This window comes from Ziziphus jujuba, chromosome 4 (assembly GCF_031755915.1).
Source record: "Ziziphus jujuba cultivar Dongzao chromosome 4, ASM3175591v1".
Classification (NCBI taxonomy): Eukaryota; Viridiplantae; Streptophyta; class Magnoliopsida; order Rosales; family Rhamnaceae; genus Ziziphus; species Ziziphus jujuba.
Genome location: NC_083382.1, coordinates 19,427,115 through 19,440,979, shown reverse-complemented (window position 1 = coordinate 19,440,979; position 13,865 = coordinate 19,427,115). Strand labels below are relative to the sequence as shown.

At 32.0% G+C, this 13,865-nt stretch overlaps 1 pseudogene; it reads left to right on the top strand.

Annotated features, from left to right (window-relative positions):
- Positions 1-785: 785 nt before the first annotated feature.
- On the top strand, positions 786-13,533 carry LOC132803415 (protein FAR-RED IMPAIRED RESPONSE 1-like; annotated as a pseudogene).
- The last annotated feature ends 332 nt before the right edge of the window (positions 13,534-13,865 follow it).

Genomic DNA, 13,865 nt, shown 5'->3' with positions numbered 1-13,865 from the left:
CTAATTTTGTAGACATTCTTCGAAATACCAAAATGCCCAAATCCAAAAATGCTCACCAAGATTCTTGAACAAAGAATAAAAAAGAATCAGAGGACCCAAGCTCTGATACCATTGATATGGAAACAGGGAATAAAATCTAAAACAAGAACAAAAATACCCAAGATTTATCAAGGTTCGGCGAATTGCCTATTTCCTTGTTGCTCTGGTGGGAGCCTCTATTTTCTTATTGAATTTATGCTTTTACAACACATATCTACCCAACACATTTTACAACTGAATTTATGCAATTGGAGTGCTCAGTCTTACTTCTAATGCTTAAGGATGGGAAAGGAATTGGAGCACTTTTGAGTCGGTAATAGTAACATTATTATTATTTTTTAAATCAACAACTTTAAAATTTTTGTGATACTATCATGATAGTTTTATTGATAATTTTTTTTTTATATTTAATCTAATAGATTTTATAATACCTTTTATAATTTTAAAATCATACAAAAAAGAGAAATAGACTTGATTATAAAAGTCTGAATGCTTTGGTGTATGTGAAGTACAACACTAGATTAAGAGAAAGAATTTTAAAATGAAAACAAAATGGCGATCTTATATTGTTGGAGGAAATTGACTCAGATGGTGAATGGATTGTGGAAAAAGAAACTCCACTCCTTCCACCGGCTAGTTCTTGGCTTGAAGATGAAGATATATTCAATGTTGATGCCATTAGAAAATTATGGTCAAAGATTTATGAACCAGAAGAATATTTTGCTACGCATGCTCCTATGGTTAACATGGAAGTGGGTTCTTCATCTGCACCTATAGTTAATATAGGATTGGGTCTAGAAGGAAATTTCGTGATATTTCAAGTATAAAAACATTTAAACATATCAAATTATTCATCACTTTTATATTATAATATTTTACTTTATTCATAGGTGAAGGTAATGGCACAGAAGTTGATCATATAAAACCAATTGTTAGATGCTCATGCTAAGCTAGATGCAGAGGCTGGATTTCCTGGTGCAAGCTTTCCTAAGATTGATGACTTGGATGATGATGATGGCGATATTGATGTGGAGAATTTAGTGTAAAGTTATTATATATGCTAAGTTATCTTATATAAGTCATGATTGTTCTATTTTACCCAAAAAAAAAAATATAATAATAATAAAATAAATAAATAAATAAAAATAAAAAGAGTTAGAATTGATCTGGTAATTATATCTGCCAAATGGTCCACACAAACAACCACCCCTCTCTCCAAAAAAGGGATTTTAGTAAATAATCAAATACAATACTTAAGCTACGGGTCAAGTTGGTAATTTAGAATTGATCTGGTTTACTCTTGTTGCATTTCTTATTTTTTCCCTTCTTGTTGCATTTCTTATTTTTTCCCTTTATGTTGGATTACTATGTAGTATGCACCTTATAGATTCGTTTAATTATGGATTTATATTTAGTTTTTAAATATATTATATCTTTATAATTAAAAATATAAATGCCTTTGAACAAAATGCATATGCCTAATTTTATGGATAGTAAAACTCCTTGCGATATGCTTTAATGTTTTAAAACCATTGGCTTTGTCTGAATTATCAAGGATGATGATAAGTTTTCCCACAAATCTTTGTAAGTGGCTTTACAAACTTGCTGTCAATTTTTCACTTTTTTACTATTACATTTTTTTTATTTGTTGAATAGTAATGCTGTAAATAGACCCAAATAGTTTGTGATTGGCTCAAACTCAATTTGATTTTCACTTGCTCAAATTTAACTTGTAAAGAAAACAAGTTAATCTTGAATAAGAAATAAAGTTCGTGAGCTGATCTTGAAAAATAAAACAAGCTCATGAATAGGTTATGAATAATCAAATTTATTACTTACATATGCAGATATAGAAATTATAAAATTAAACATAATGAATATTGAACAATAAATTTTATATTTTTCAATCTAAAAACTTTTTTAAAATAAATTAATTGTATAAAAAAATTACTAGAATAAAATAATTTATTTTTTTTGGAAACAGGTCTCTAAAACTACTTTGTAATTGAGAATAACTCAATTAGGTTGGCACCCCTGGTAACAAGTATACAAAAGACAAATGGACTATATAAAATAAAAATACAATAGAGAGAAGAGAATTAAATACAACCCTGTGGCGCATCCCCTACTTGCGGAGGCAAAAAACCCAGAAGGAAAAAATCCCCTATAGGGAAAAACAAAACAATACCAACTCAAATTAACAAAAGCAATAGCAATGAAAAGAAATTGAAGAAATATACTCTAAACACTTTTAGACACCATGGACCATCTAAAGAAAAAGTCTGAACCAATCCCACAACATAAAATGAATCACACTCCAACCAAATATGATCCCAACTATACTGCCTTGCAAATCTAAAGCAATAATAACTACTTAAATTTCAGCTTCGTGAGCAAATAGAACCCCAACAAAGCAGCAACACATCCGTTAATGAAACCATGGGAAGTTCAAAAATACCACCACAACCAGCGCATCCAAGATTCTCAATAGTAGTACCATCAAAATTGAGTTTGATCCAACTAGCAGAAGGAGCCAACCAAGCAACTAGTATCTTTGGCACCTTAGCAACAAAACCTATCACCGCGAGCTTCTGTAAATCAGCAACTCATTCAAAAAAATTATACATGGCACCTATTGTACGGGTAAAATAATTCGATAGGAACATGTTGCAAGACACGTCAGCAAAGTTTGTCTAATAAGTAGCAACGTCAGCAGTAATAACCCAATAGCTACAATACCTCGCTTAAGAAGGGGACAGCACGGATCAAAAGTCTGATACATCCAAAATAATTAACCTCAGACATATTAGTCGAGACAAATTGTCCGAAGGTAAGACATGATAATGTAGGATCTAATATAAAAATAGAACTACCTGAAACCCGAAAGAAGCATAGAAACAAAACAATACATGAGTAAATATCGGGAATTCTGAATCCTAAAAGAAAGAAGAATCCAATCAAGATGTGTCAAGATCTCGTAGAACCATTTCAAACAGAATTCAAACGGAGTTCAAATCGGTTCAATAGAACCCTCAAAATCCTTATGAGAATATGCTTCAAATTTGTTCAAAACACATTCAAACCATTAAAAGGGTGACAATGGCACCCCCATTTAAGGTACGCTAAAAGAAAACAAAAAATACAATCAACTACAATTATTGAGAGAATTGTGAATTCATAATCTGACTTGAGTGTCGCAGTGCCTTTGGCCGGTACCACACTGGTACCAAGGTAACTTTGCTTTTCTATCCTTTATTTTGTAGTTCCATAGCGTACATTCCAGTTGCCACATCACACTTTTGCCTACCTGGAAGCTATCAAAATTTTAGCATCAACAGTTTGGCGCACCAGGTAGAGGACGAAAATAGCAAACAAAAAGATCTGTTGAGGATTTTGGCAATGGCTTCCCAAGATAATCCCACCGATAACCACATGCAACATCTCTTCCAATTCCACATATTGTTGTAATTCTAGTTGATTGGCTATTTCTCGATTCAAACCTCCCAAAAACCTTGCCATGATTGCCTCACGATCCTCATTCATACTCAATCTCATCATGAGAATCTCCATCTCCTTGTAATAATCTTCCATGGACCTATTTCGTTAAGATAAAGATTGTAACTTTTGATGTAACAGTCTATGGTAATGAATCGGTACAAATCGCTTCCTCATGGCTCCTTTTATTTGTCGCCAAATAGTAATCAATTCATCACCTACTCTCCTTCAAGTACTTTGCTCATTTGTCCACCATCCGAGTGCATAATAACCAAATTATAAAGCTACCAATTTAACTTTCTTAGCCTCCAAATAGTTGTGACAATCGAAGATCATCTCCATACACTCCTCCCACTCTAAGTATGCCTCCGGATCACTTTTCCCCATGAAATGTGGTATGTTAACCTTACTATTTCCAAGATTATCATCTCTTCCCTTATGGGTCTCCCACGGATTGGATTTCCTTGCAGTGCAAAAATATCATCAATTTCTTCTTCAAGATTATCTCCAAAATTACCTTCCCTGAATTCCTCTCTAGATCACCCTTGGCCTTCTTAAACTCAACCTCGGCCACCATGTGCATCAAATCTTGTATTCGGCCTACCTTGAAAATTTTCCACTCTGTCCAATCTTTGATCTAGGTGATCAAAGTGAGCATTCATCCATTGGAGTTGGTCCATGGCCATCATGTTAGTATGTTTGCCTCCGATTCCCGTTGCTCTTGAGTCACCTTTGAATCCCATGATTCTTCTTCATTAATTTTCAATGAACCATCTCCTCTTCTCATCCTTGGATCTATCATCTTAGCAAAAATAATACAAAAATTCTCACCAAATTCACTCCCTCATGTGTTTCACTCAAACAAGATCTCGACATTCGTGTTTGCACACTAGTTTCAACTTTTACCCTCTTTTAAGCAACACACACAAAATAGCAACTAGATCACAAGTATGTTCTAATTAAACTTATCAACAAAACAGTAGCAAAAAGCAAACAATACCAAGTGAATTAATAAAACCTAGTTCTTGGCTTTTCTAGCAAAAACAAGGTAAATCAACATTTGGATGAATAAAAACTGATCCGAATATTAATAAACCAATAATTCAAGGATAAAATATAGAGAAAAAAATTCAAACACGAATAAGAATCAAATTGAACAAAAATATAATATAGGATAGTTGTTGGTTGTTATTCTTTTTAATTCAAGCTTTTGTATCAAATCCTTTAACTAAATATAATCCCGATAATTTTAGCACTAAAAAAAAATATACAAATTTCCAGCAGCAATATAAAATTCCAGGAACTCTAAAATATCACAAACCAAATTTCCAGCTCAAACAAATTTCAACTCCAAATTAAACAAACCAGGTTTTTGTGCATTTTTTTTTTTTTTATATACTTGGCATTTTTTTTATCAGCTTTTTTTTTTTATCACAAATAAAGTATGGCAAACACAACTTCCAGCAATATCAAAATCAACTCAAGCTGTAAATTTCAATCCAACAAGAATTAAACCCATGGCAACCAAAATACAAATCTGCAATGTTTTTGTGAATTTGTATATGTTGCCGCAAATCCTCCTTTTTTTTTTGGGGGGGGGGGAATATATGAATGTAACTAATTAGGATTAAAACAGCAAAGAAAAATCAATAATAAGCCAAATTAACAAGAACAATAATGAAAAACAACCAACAAATTAGGAGACAAAAATACAGTAAAACAAGGAAACCTAATTTGACTAAGAAAAAAAAATTATGCAGAACATATATGGACTAAGAACAATCTAAACCTAATGGTAAAATTGCAGATTAACACAAAATAAAATAAAACAAATAAGATAGATCAAACCTAAACAAAATCTTGTCTCTAATATAAAATGATACGAACCTAAGTTGACTCGTGCTTAAACCCGTATTATATTAGCTTGGAATCGAAAAATTAAGTTCAAGTTCTTATTGTCACCTCAACCCCTACTCAACCTGTCACTAGAAACCATGGTATATGTTGAAGACATCACAATAGGTGATGGATGTCCTATTGATAAGTCAAACTAAAACACTCACTCTTTAATGGTGTTTTAGGTGTTCAAAGAGAATAAAAAGAATTCTTTTCTCACAAATAAATTTCTGAATAATATTCTAGGTGTCTTCTCATTAAAAAATAAGCTCGTAAATAGGCTAAAGTCACAAAGCAATAAACCCTAAAAAGCTAAGACAAAACTGGCTATACATTGACTAATTCCTAATGTGGCCGAAAATTCCATTCCTTTCCTAATCTAATTTTGATTAATTAATTCCTTCATTTTGAATTAAGAATTAATTAATTTACAATTGAAATAATAAAATAATAACTTTTCTAAGTTAAATTTTTCAGCAAAATAATTAAATAAAATCAAAATAAAAGCTTGTTTTCTAAAACAAAAAGTTAAATTCAAATTAGGAAACTAGTTGACTAGTTTGCCCACTAAGGTATCTTTAACCAATTTCCAGCTTGTAAAGGCTTCAAATCATATCCCATATGCCATTTAGGATGCCAAATATGATTATAATGATTCCCATACATTTCCCTTGATTGAAACAAAGAGAAAATGCCAAATCAGGAAAATACAGTAAAGCCAGCAACAAAAATAGCAATTTCTGCCAAAACTTCCTACTATGCGCAAATGCCTTCTTTGATTGCTTTTGCTTTTGACTTGAATTGTTTCCATGAACTCTTAGTGATATCAATTGATTTCAAAAAGTGTTGAACCTATTCATTGCTACCCAGAGTCCAAAAATGCACTAAAACAACTACCCAGGTCCATATCGGCCTTCACCACCTGAATGCATAAAACGGATCTTGTATCTTTGGACATGGTTAAACCCTTTTTAGAATTGATAACTCCCTGTATGAATCCATCCAGGTTGTCTTTAAATCTCTTGACTTGTGCTCTAGTGATTGGCTCGGTCTTCATCTGTATTGGATCAATACCCCAGTAGTTAGTCGGTTGTACGGGCACGGGTGGATTCTCATCATATAGCATCCACCAATTTGATTCAATCTCAATTCCTCCAGCTTAACACAAGTCTTCACAGAGCCTCAAGCCATCGATACAAAGACAACACATTTAGGTCCTGCACATACTTATCTGGGAAATAGTTCATACTCTTTTACCTTCCATATGGTAGGGAAGAGAAAAAACAAAAACCACCTAACTTCTATCTCATAATCAATGGCATTTTTTTCTAATAACAAGCAAGTTTCCTATCTAAATGAGCCAAATTGTAAAAATCTCAATCTTATAAAGCCTATTAATCAATTCTATTCTTAATTGCCTTCACAAATAATGATCCCTAATTGGGTTATCATAAGCTTAGGAGGGGACCCAATAACAAGACTACTTAAGTCTTACCATTGATAAAATCTAAGAACTAAGGGATGATAAACCATTAAAAAAAATTGTTGTTGAGGAAAGCTTAAAGCAAAAAAGCATCATTTTCAATACTATGAAAAGAACATTTTTCAATTTCTATGTTTTTGCTTAGCCCTCGATCAATATCCTAATGTTTCCAATTTAGGTTGTCCAAATATCCATGTTTCTGATTTCTAGCATGTAAATATGAAAGCTTTTAAGACTCTTCTTCCTTCCTTTTAAGACTTGAAACAAACCCAAAAATTTAAAGGAAAAAAATTATTCTTACATTTGGGAAAATGTTCATCATCGATCAAACCAACAAATGGATGCATATGCATAAGCTAGATATTCTGAATTGTTAAAAATCCTTCTTATTATTATTGTTATTGTTATTGTTATTATTATTATTACTATACTACTACTACTCCTCTTATTATTTTGTAAAATCTTTGGAATTCTTTACTTTTTTGGCTTTCAAGATTGGTGGAAGTGGGACAAAAGTGAAAGTTGAAAGATGGATAAAAAAAGACAAAATTACCCTTGTTTAAAATCATGTGCTAGTCACATGCTTTTTCTCTATTAAAATCCTGGTAGAAATTTGAGAAAAAACCAACAGTGCCAAGTTTTTGTTAGTTTATGGTGAAAATTGCCAGGAAAAATAGTTTAGGTTACATAATGCAAAATCCAATATAGTTTAAGGTATAATTTCTCTAATATCCCTCTAAAAAAATGGTAATGAAATTTTGTGCAAGTGTTCTATATGGTGCTAGTGATGGCATTTTGACAAAAAAATTCCCTTGTATTTGGTCGTTTACTAGATTGGACATTTCTCTCACCTTAAACTTCATATTTCCCATGGCTTGTGCAGCGATGGATCCATATAGAAATATCTCATATTTAGCCACATTATTAGTACAAAGAAACTTAGTTTAAATGAGAGGATAGTTGCATGCCCTTCCAAAAGTTGTTGCTGAGGAACTATCAAAATGTTGTATAGTCTAGATTTGTAGATTGTTTGATTTTTCAAAGTGAGAGTTTCATGCTTCAAATTTGGTAGACTACTGGATTCATCTAATTTGTCAATGCTAGGATGAAAACTTTCCTACCTAAGTGTTGCAAGTTTCATATTTGGCAGAGCATTAAAATATGCTAATTTATGGATGAAAACTCTTTGAATTAAGTATTGTATGCTTTGAATTTGGTCATTTTGATTTCTTCACCAACATGGTATTGCTAGCCATGTGGAGTGTTCGATTGGCTTTAGGAAATTCACCACCAATATCTTCTCCAATTTTTCTTTAGTCTATGATTCCACGTCCAAATAAAAGTTTTTCTAAGCTTATTTAAAGAGTTTTCTTCTTAGTATGATGTTCAGAGCATGGCACATAATATTCGAGTCAAGTTAGGGTATATCTTTGTAACTCTAGGCAAAAACATCAATATATTCCTGCAACAAGGTCACCAATTTTTGCTTCTCTTGCTCTAAAAGTTGAGCATTTATTGAAATTTGCGTTTACACATTTGAATTGGTATTGAGATATACCATCTCCAATGCTTATACAATGGTGGCGAGTCCATGTTGCATGGATTTAGGTGCTGGTATAGGTTATATGAATCCCTGCATCTTTTCCATTCTCACTTCCCACTTTATTAGATTCTTGATATTTAAGTGAAGTTCCTCTGACTTATTTTCCCTATGTTTTAGACTTGATGTGTTGTTGGATATCCCTTTGCTCTATCACTTTTTATTCTCATTATATTCCAAGCTTAAGTGATAATGATTTAGACCTATGGAAAAAAATCCACTCTTCTCTTAAGGACTTTCCCACTGGACAGGGTCAGGTCTCATATGCTATCATATATGGTACACCATGATCTTGTCTAACAAATTGACTTTGATGTATTTTGGTTATGAGGCTTTGGCATGTTCATCTTCCCTACTTCTTCACTTTTCATCGATCATTCTCCTCATATCATCTTTGCCTAGGTGTTTGATCTCCTCCCATGATGGTAAAGAGGTCCTCATAGGCATAAGATCACAATCCAAAGCCATGGTGTGATCCAAATTGGTTTCATCCTAAGGCATCCCTTAACGTATTGATGATATGTTAAAACAACCATCTTGTGCTTGTTGAACCATGGTCTTCATAGTAAAATATGGCAGCTCATCTTAATGTTCAACACATGAAACTTAGTAAAAGACCAAAGTGGTCAACCTTTAAGATGCAACTGAATGTACCCCATTGTGGTCTTTATAGCATTTTCAAATCTAACAATAATGATCTCGTTCTGAACTATTTTGTCACTTGAAATCTTTACAACTTCTAAAACATGAAGAGAAATGATGTTAACAAAGGATCCTATGTCCACCAATGCTTTCTAGATGTAGACCTAATTAATCATTACTTTGAGATATAAAGGTCTATTATGGTCTGGGTATGATGCATCCACATTTTCATGAATGAATGTGATTACATGCATAATTTATAGGATTTCCTGCATCCCTTGATCCTTTAAAGTATTGTGATAGGTGATGTACTTATATCCTAATGAGAGCTTCCATTGCCTCTAGCTTGGCTTGTGGTCATTATCCCAATTGATCAAACAAGGTTTTGAATTTTAGGCTGTATTGGAATGTTTTTATTGTAGCCATCGGTATGTTGTCTTAAGTTGCATTTTCCATCTTGACATTCATGAATTGCACTCTATTACATGAAAGATTACAACTACATTCTCAACCTTAGTTTATATTTAACGAGTGCAATGTGACACATCCTCTTTTAGGGATCAATGATCATCTAAAGATACGAAATCGTCTTGTGGCAAGCTTTCTTTGTTACGTTCTTCTAAAATTATTTCAGTTACACAATTGGTTAGCTCAATTTCATTTAGTTTTACTCCATTATCCAACCTTAGCTCAGCAGCTTCATCTTAAAGCATCTCAATGGTTTCATCTGGATTCATCTTAGTCTGTGTGTCCTAATTTGTTCTAGCAACTCCATCTGAACTTGTATTCACACTTCTCTTTTACTTATCATGGAGGTTGTCTTCAAGCTTGTCTTTTTATCTTTATGGATTTAGCACTGCCATGTTAAAGCTCAAAGGTTTGAAATATCTTCTCCAAAATTGCTTCTCACAATTTCTCGCTTTTTCCCATGTGGCATTGGGTGGCTTTAGATTGCTGTATCATACCCTTTCACAATAGGGCAAGTTTTCATCCACCTTATAAAAATGGCAACCAATGAAGACATGAGTTGCAACAACAGCTACTACTTTCCCATCAGGGCGTGTAATGAGACAACATTGATGCTTTACATTTAGATAAGTATACCATACACTAATCTTTGCATAGAACAACTTTTATAGGACTTGGCATGTCAAAGTTAGATGACCGATGAATTGGTGGTAACAGTAAAAGTGAATGTGCGATTTGTCTTTCTCAATTGGTAATTTCTTTAGTTTGAAGGGTCGAATGAGCTAGTCTGAATTCATTAATGGATAGCAGTATGTAGTTTAGTGTCCAAGCACAACACTACTAATTACATTTTCACTTAGACTCATTAGATTGTCTTCTATATCATCAAACATAATTAGCACTATTTAGCATAGCTTCCACTTCTTTTTTGGATTTTTCTATTTCTCCAAAAGTGTTTCCTAAGAAAGCTACCCTCCATTTCCTTTAAGTTAGAAGTGATTCTAGAGGCTTAAAGCACTTTCTGAAAATTTATTGAAACAATTTCAGAAATAGCTTTGGAGCCTTGAAGGTTGTTTTGGCTTCCTAGAAACTATGCCAAACAAAGCGTTAGAGTTTGGAAGGGTTTATATATCTTTGTTCTCTTTGTATAGATTAACATCTACATTGATAGCCAAAGTATGAAGCTTTTAAGTGCCTTCTCCTTGTTCATCACAACACGTCAATGTCATGTTTCATGATCTCCTTATAAAATTCACTAATGGCTCTAAAGTTTTTTGTTGCATGTTATTCAATTGGATGATGGTGACAAGCTCTTTATTATCCAAATGTTTCTTGAAAAATTAAAAAACCATCTTCTTTCAATTATTAATGTGCCCCAGAGTTAGCAATGTATACTGTGTGTGAGTTCTATCTATGAAAGACTTTTAAAACTCTAAAAGACAAATGTCGGGGATCCCAACATGTGCTCTAAGAGAGCAAATAAATTGACTAATTTATTATGTAGGCTCTTGTAACCAACTAAATATAGTTGAAAAATGCTAGCTGCACTCGAAAATGCACTCTCTAGTGCACTCTCTTCATTAAATAGGTAATATATGTCCATTATTTTTTGGTAAAACCAAAGAATTTTTATTGCCATTCTTTTCATCAATAATTACTAAAGTGCCATTTTCTAGTTTTCTAATATGTTTTTTGGCAGGAAACATTTTTATGCCTTTAAAATTTTCATTTTAAAAAATTGGCCTTCACTTTTCCACTTTCCTCTACCAAAAAAAAAAAAAAAAACTTAGATCTTTTGCTTCCTCTATTTAAAAAAGCTCAGACAACAATAGTGAAATTTTGAATTGTGAAGGAAGTTTAATGATTAAATTTTCAAAAGGTTGTACGTGTAAACTACCATATTTTGTAAGTTTTTTCTTTGCTTTTTCTATGTTCATATTTTTTGTTTCTTTTTTTCTTTTAATTACTTTCTTATTTGATTGATCTATATATTTTTATGCTGTTACAAATGTCATATGTGGACTATTCTCTAATCGAACCATATAAGAAATCCTTTTTAGAAATATATTTGTTAAAAGATTTACAAACCAATATATATATATATTTGCAATGGTAACATTTAGGGCTTTTTTTATACATATATTTAGGTCTATATGGCATTAGAATAAAATAAATGACAATCATAATTTCAAATAAATAATAAACTGGTTATTGAGAATTATACGTTACTATCAATAACATTGTACTTTTTATATTTGCATTCTTGTTTTATAGGTAGTGATCATGAACTTAGAAATTGATTGAAATCTAAACTTGGATGAATGTAATAAAGAAGGTGATGAGATGGAGATTGACAAAATTAAAGATGGGGAAGATGGAAAAATTTTAGAAATTTATGATGGGACAAAATTTGATTCATATCAATAGGCATATTTATGTTATTTAAAATATACCAGATTGACTGGATTTGGTATTGCCACCTGATCTACTTGTTGATAAAAAAAATTTTAGAGAGTTCATTGATGTAAAATTTGTTTGTACAAGATATGTGTTTAAGCAAGAATCAAATCCTGCCAATCAATGCCCTTGCTTAAAGATAGATTGTAAATCAATGTTGCATGTAAAGGAAAAGTTAAAGGGGAAATGGTATGTTCATAGTTTCATAAAAATAAAAATAAAAACATAAACCATGAGCTTTATCCAGCCCATGCTCATTACTTTTCATGTCGTAGAACAATTACCTCTTCCAACAAGAATAGTATTAACAATTTGCATGCAATTGGAGTTAGCACAAGCAAAATTTTTGCTGCAATAGCAAAACAACATGGAGGACATGCAAATGTTAGCTTTTTGGAGAAAGGCATTAGAAATCATTTGGGTGAAAAATGGCATTTAGCATTTGAAATGGGGAATGCTAAAGTAATGCTTGAGCATTTCATGCATATACAAGAAAAAAATCCCAACTTCTTTTATGCAATTGACTTAGATGAAGAACAATGTCTCAAAAATGTTTTTTGGGTTGATGCAAAAAGAAAAGAAGACTACAAAATTTTTGGATATGTTGTTTCTTTTGACGCAACATACATTACAAACAAGTATAAAATGCCACTTGCTCCATTTTTTGGATTAAATAATCATTTTAGTCTATTTTATTTGGATGTGCATTGCTTAAAGATAAAACTACATCAACATTTGTTTGGATAATGAAGACATCGATTAAAGCAATGGGTGGAAAAGCTCCATCTATTATTTTAACTAATCAAGGTAAAGCTATGAAAGCAATCATCGTAATTGTCTTTCCAAATACAACGCATTCCTTTTGTGTATGACACATATTGAGGAAAGATCCTATAAAGCTTGTGCATGTGATAAAGGCAAATGAGAGCTTTATGAGATTATTTAACAGTTGTATTTTTATAATTTATGGACGAATGAGGATTTCAAGAATAAATGGTGGAATATGGTTAAGACTTGTAAACTTGAAGGAAATGAATGGCTTAAATCTTTGTTTGAAGAAGCCAAGTATTAGATTCCTGTCTGCATGAAAGATACATTTTTTGCAGGTATATCCACAACCCAAAGATCAAAAAGTACAAATTCCTGCTTTGATAAATACGTTAATAAAAAGACTTCATTGAAACAATTTAAGTTTTCAAGAAATTTCAAGTTGAGGTATTGGGAGCATCAACATGTTTTTCTATACATGAAACGGAAGAAAATTGTAATAAAACTCTTAAAAGTTCAAGATTTTGAAAAAACAAATGAACATTTCGTTGTTATTTGGGATGCGGAAAATCAACATGTCACTTGTTTATGTTTAATGTTTAATTTTATGAGTTTATTTGCAGGCATACCATATGTGTTCTGTAATCTTTTGGAATTTTTAACATTCCACCTCACTACATATTGAAACAATGGACTAAGAATATGAAGATTTTGCATTCAACTAAGAATTTTTTTAAAAGGAATAAAACCTAAAAAAGAAGATTTCGATGAATTGTGTCAAGCAATCAAATTGAGTGAGGAAAGATCATTATCTGAAAAGGGTTTTAGTGTTGCATATCATGCATTAAAGGAGGCTTTATAAAGGTGTACAATGGAAAATTACTCTCTCAAGGAAACCAAGGAACTTGAATTTGGATTTAACGATATTGATGATGTTGACAAAGAGAAACCATAATGGTTATATGTATTATGATATTGCATTACTAGATCCACAAGTATTAAAAATGAAAGGAGCTC